A 4,477-nucleotide genomic window follows, 5' to 3' on the forward strand; every position below is an offset into this window, starting at 1 on the left:
ACTCTCATTTTGGCTACAAATATGTAATTTCAAGACCATTTTGGGGGTACTTGAATTCGGTGGTTACTATCATGAAACAATATGTAACTAGATGGTATTTATGTTGCATCTTGATTTCCCATTTTGTGCAATAAAGTCTATGGATTTTCTTCTTCAAACATCTTCTTTCATCTTAAATATCTTGTATTTTTTATTGTTAGAACATATTTACACTTTCTTCTTCATTAGTGAAAAATCATAATATTCTTTGATTAAGGTGTGCTATTAAATTGTGCACATCAAATGCTTAGAACAAAAATATTATGTTTTGCCTAATAAATAATATTCACTGATTTATTTGTTGTTTCATTTGATTGATTCACACTAAATACTTTGAAATTATAATTTTAAAAGTGAAGATAAATCCTGCAATTCTATAATAACTTGTACTTATAAATAGAATATCTAATTTGAATAAGTGATAGTTTGATTAATTTCTACTATTAATACAATTTGGGGATCAATGTACTTATAAATATTATTGAACTTATATTTTTTGGATTTTATTATCTTAATAATCTTTCTTCTACCATCTTGTTTATAATTATTAATTTAGTTATATATTTTTTCTTTAATTTCTTTATTATTGCCTTTATTTGATTTTCTTGTCACAATATCCTATCATCAATCTTTGGAGCTAGGTTAGAGTATATTAATGTTGGTTTAAAATCGTTTTCTTTTTGTTGTTAGACAACTCCTTTGGGTTTGACATCCCTGCTTACACGATCTCTATACTATATATGCGATTCGTGCACTTGCGATATACATATTTAAAACATACCCTTTTTGGGTCCATCAAGTTTTTGGTGCCGTTGTCGGGGAGTTGCAAGAAAAGAAATGAACTTTTTCTCAAGGTTATTGAATTCGTTTGCTAGTTATTTTAATTTTTGCACTTTAAAAAAATATAATAATATAAAACTAAAAAAAAAAAAAAATTTGGGACGATTCTACCACCAGTAAACAAAATTTACTTATATATATCTAGTTATACTTATGCTTTCTATTTTTTTTCGTTAACGGCACTTGTGCGTCCTAATTTATTTATTTTATTTTACTCTTGTTGTAATATCTTTATTTTTGCTACATTTTTGTTAGTTGACGACACTTATGCCTCCTAATTTTTGTTGTAATTTGTTTTATTTATTTTTGTTGTTATATTTTTGTGCATATTTAGTAGTTGATGGAAATTTTTCCTCCTACTTTTTACTTTATTTTTGTTATGGTTGATGGCATGCTATGCCTCCCAACTCTTGTTCAATTTTAGTTAACATTATCTATTTTGTCCTCTTTTATTTCTCTTATCATATTATTGTGTAATTGTAAAAAAGTACTTGAAAAAAAAACCTAAATCTTGTCCTTTCACCATAAGCAATCTTTGTTTAAAGGAAATTTGAACAAAATTCCCAATCCGCCTCTACTAATTAACCTCAGGGAGTTGTCAGTAGTGTCCGAGTAAGTGGAATGAAATAGGTATGGGGACAAGTAAACCATAAACATTATATTGTTGTGAAATATCTAATAATTCTAAGTATGCTATGTGGTTGCAGTTTTTACTGATCTTCCACATCAGAAAATTGTTTGATTGAGATTATCTTTGTTGCCTTGTTTGTGAAAATTGTATGCATCATTGGGAACGTAACTCTAAAAATTGTTTGGTAAAAAGACGTTTATCTTTGTTTGAAATTGAAAGTGTTAGTAAAATTTTGAGCATCATAGAACCAATTGATAATATTAATAGAAATTCTGTTGATAAAAATGTTGTGCCTGAAAAAACCTTGCTTTAATATTTTGCACCTATTTCATCTAATGCTCATTCATGTATTATTTTTCCTACCACTTATGCTACCCATTTTGAGCTTAAACCATCAATCATTCAATTATTTCCATCTTTTTATGGGTTAGATAAAGAGGATCCTTCATGCATGTCAAAGATTTCTTATAAATTTGCTCAACATTTAGATTTCAAAATTTTTTTGATGAGTCAGTCAAACTAAGATTATTCCCTTTTTCATTTAAAGACAAATCAAAAGCTTGGTCAAATTCCCTTCCCATGGGTTCTATAACTACATGGGATCAACTTTATAATAAATTCTTGTTGAAATTTTTTTCCTATGTCTAAAACTGATAGTCTAAGGAGAGAAATATCCGAGTTTTTTCAAAAAGATAATGAAGAGTTTTATGAATGTTGGGAAAGATTTAAAGAATTATTATTAAAATGTCCTCATCATGGTTTTGGAAAATGGAGACTTGTAAAATATTTTTATGATGGTTTGACTCCCTCTAATTGTCAAATGATTCAATCTATGCATACAGGAAATTTTTTACAATTTCAAGGGCAAGAAGCTTGGGACGCCCTTGAAGGTTTGTCTGTCAATTCACAAAAATGGAATTATTTTGATCTTAGGTCTAGGTCAACTAATTCACCAAAAAGAGGAGGAAGGTATGAAGAAAAGATGAATTAGACTTAAGAACATCCTTAGACAAATTAGCGAGAAAAGTAGAAGCTTTAGCCATAAGCCAAACTATAAATTCTCTAATACAACCAAGAAAAGATGTTTGTTCTATATGTTCTAGTCCTTGCCATAATGCCCAATCATGTCCTTCCAACCAAGAGGCCTTTTCTGAGGAGGCCAATGCTCTTCATGCTTATGGGAAACCAAATGATAACCCATTTTCATCCACTTATAATCCAAATTGGAGAAACCATCCAAAATTTTCATGGAGACAAAACCAACCTCCAATCAATCAAGGGCATCAATACAACACGCAAAACAAAACTCATGCCCCACACAATCAACCACATCCTCAACAAAGGAAACCTTCCTTAGAAGATACTTTACAACAATTTATGCAATCCACTCAACAAATCCTACAAAATCAATCTCAGTCAATTACCAAACTCGAGACATAAGTAGGACAACACGCTACTGCTTTAGCTGATAGAGAAAAAGGAACATTCCCTAGTCAACCTATCCCAAATCCCAAAGGTCAATATGAGATAGGAAAGTCTAGTCATAATGGAGAAGCCAAAATGTTATCCAAAAAATCGGCATTGATGACGTGGCAACTGATCCCTGGACACGTGGCTGACATCTGGAGGAACTCTGCTAGTGCATCGACCAGAAGACGTATTAGAAGCAGTAAGCAGCCCAGTCTTACCTGCAACCAGTCTGGTCGATGGTTCCGCATGTAATGTAACATTACTGTGAAGATCTTTGTAAATCTCGAATTTAACTCACACAATCTTCTGAGTATCTAATTATTCAGGAGAGAATATCTGTAACGATCTTATGTAATCCCCCTTGAGCCTATAAATAGAAAAAGAGAGCTCAAGGAAGGGACTTTTGGGCTTTGGAATGATTGAAGATTAGAGTAATTCTCCTTGGAATATTGTATTGTTCTTCAGAGGTTAGTGAAACTCATTGAACCCTTGTTCTTTGATCACTCCTTTGATTCTTATATCAATAACAGTCTAAGTGGACGCAGGTCATTACCAAATCCTGGGGCCGAACCACTATAAAATATCGTGTTCTTATTACTTTTCGTCATTTGATTCTTCTTAACATATTCATTCACATCAAGCATATTCCGACTCCGTGTCAGTTGACCAAAATCTGGGTCAACACAAATCAATTTCAACTCTTAGGTCTGGAAAGAATATTGTCTAACCCGATTACATACCCAAGGTTAAAAAAGAAAAAGAAAAGAGTCAACCTTCTAATTATAATGCCAATGACTCTTCAAAGGAGGATACTCCAATCCATCCTTTCATTCCCAAAGCCCTATTCCCACAAAGATTACTTCAAATTAAAAATGACGGCAAATATAATGACATCTTAGAAGTTTTTAAACAAGTTAGTATCAATATCCCTTTCTTAGATGCCATTAAACAAATTCCCGCCTACTCTAAATTTTTGAAGGATCTTTGTACTGTAAAAATAAACACTAATGTTCCTAAAAAGGCATTTTTAATTGAACAAGATAGCTCCATTATTCAATATAAGAGTCTTGTAAAATATAAAGATCTTGGGTGTCCCACAATTTCATGCATTATTGGTGATAATTTTAATAACAAGGCTTTACTTGATTTGGGTGCTAGTGTGAATTTATTGCCTTATTCTGTTTATAAGCAACTTGGTCATGGTGAACTAAAACCTACTTCTATAACTCTTCAAATAGCCGATCGTTCCTTGACAATTCCTAGAGGCATTATAGAAGATGTTTTGATAAAAGTTGATAAATTTTACTTTCTCGTTGACTTCATCGTTCTGGATATACAACCTGTGGAAAATGTGCATGATCAAATTCTCGTTGACTTGCTTGGCTTTTGTGGAAAATATTTTTGTATGAGCTTACATGTTGATGATTCTATAAATGATGTGAATTCTTTGTTAGAGTCTATGCTTTTAAATGATACAATAATTGAACCTTTTTCATC

At 31.5% G+C, this 4,477-nt stretch overlaps 1 non-coding gene across 1 annotated transcript; it reads right to left on the reverse strand.

Annotated features, from left to right (window-relative positions):
* Positions 1 to 2,165: 2,165 nt before the first annotated feature.
* On the reverse strand, positions 2,166 to 2,272 carry LOC133787359 (small nucleolar RNA R71). The gene has a single exon (XR_009872386.1). It is a non-coding gene; the product is annotated as a small nucleolar RNA R71 (small nucleolar RNA).
* Positions 2,273 to 4,477: the final 2,205 nt, after the last annotated feature.

This window comes from Humulus lupulus, chromosome 6 (genome assembly GCF_963169125.1).
Source record: "Humulus lupulus chromosome 6, drHumLupu1.1, whole genome shotgun sequence".
Classification (NCBI taxonomy): domain Eukaryota; kingdom Viridiplantae; phylum Streptophyta; class Magnoliopsida; order Rosales; family Cannabaceae; genus Humulus; species Humulus lupulus.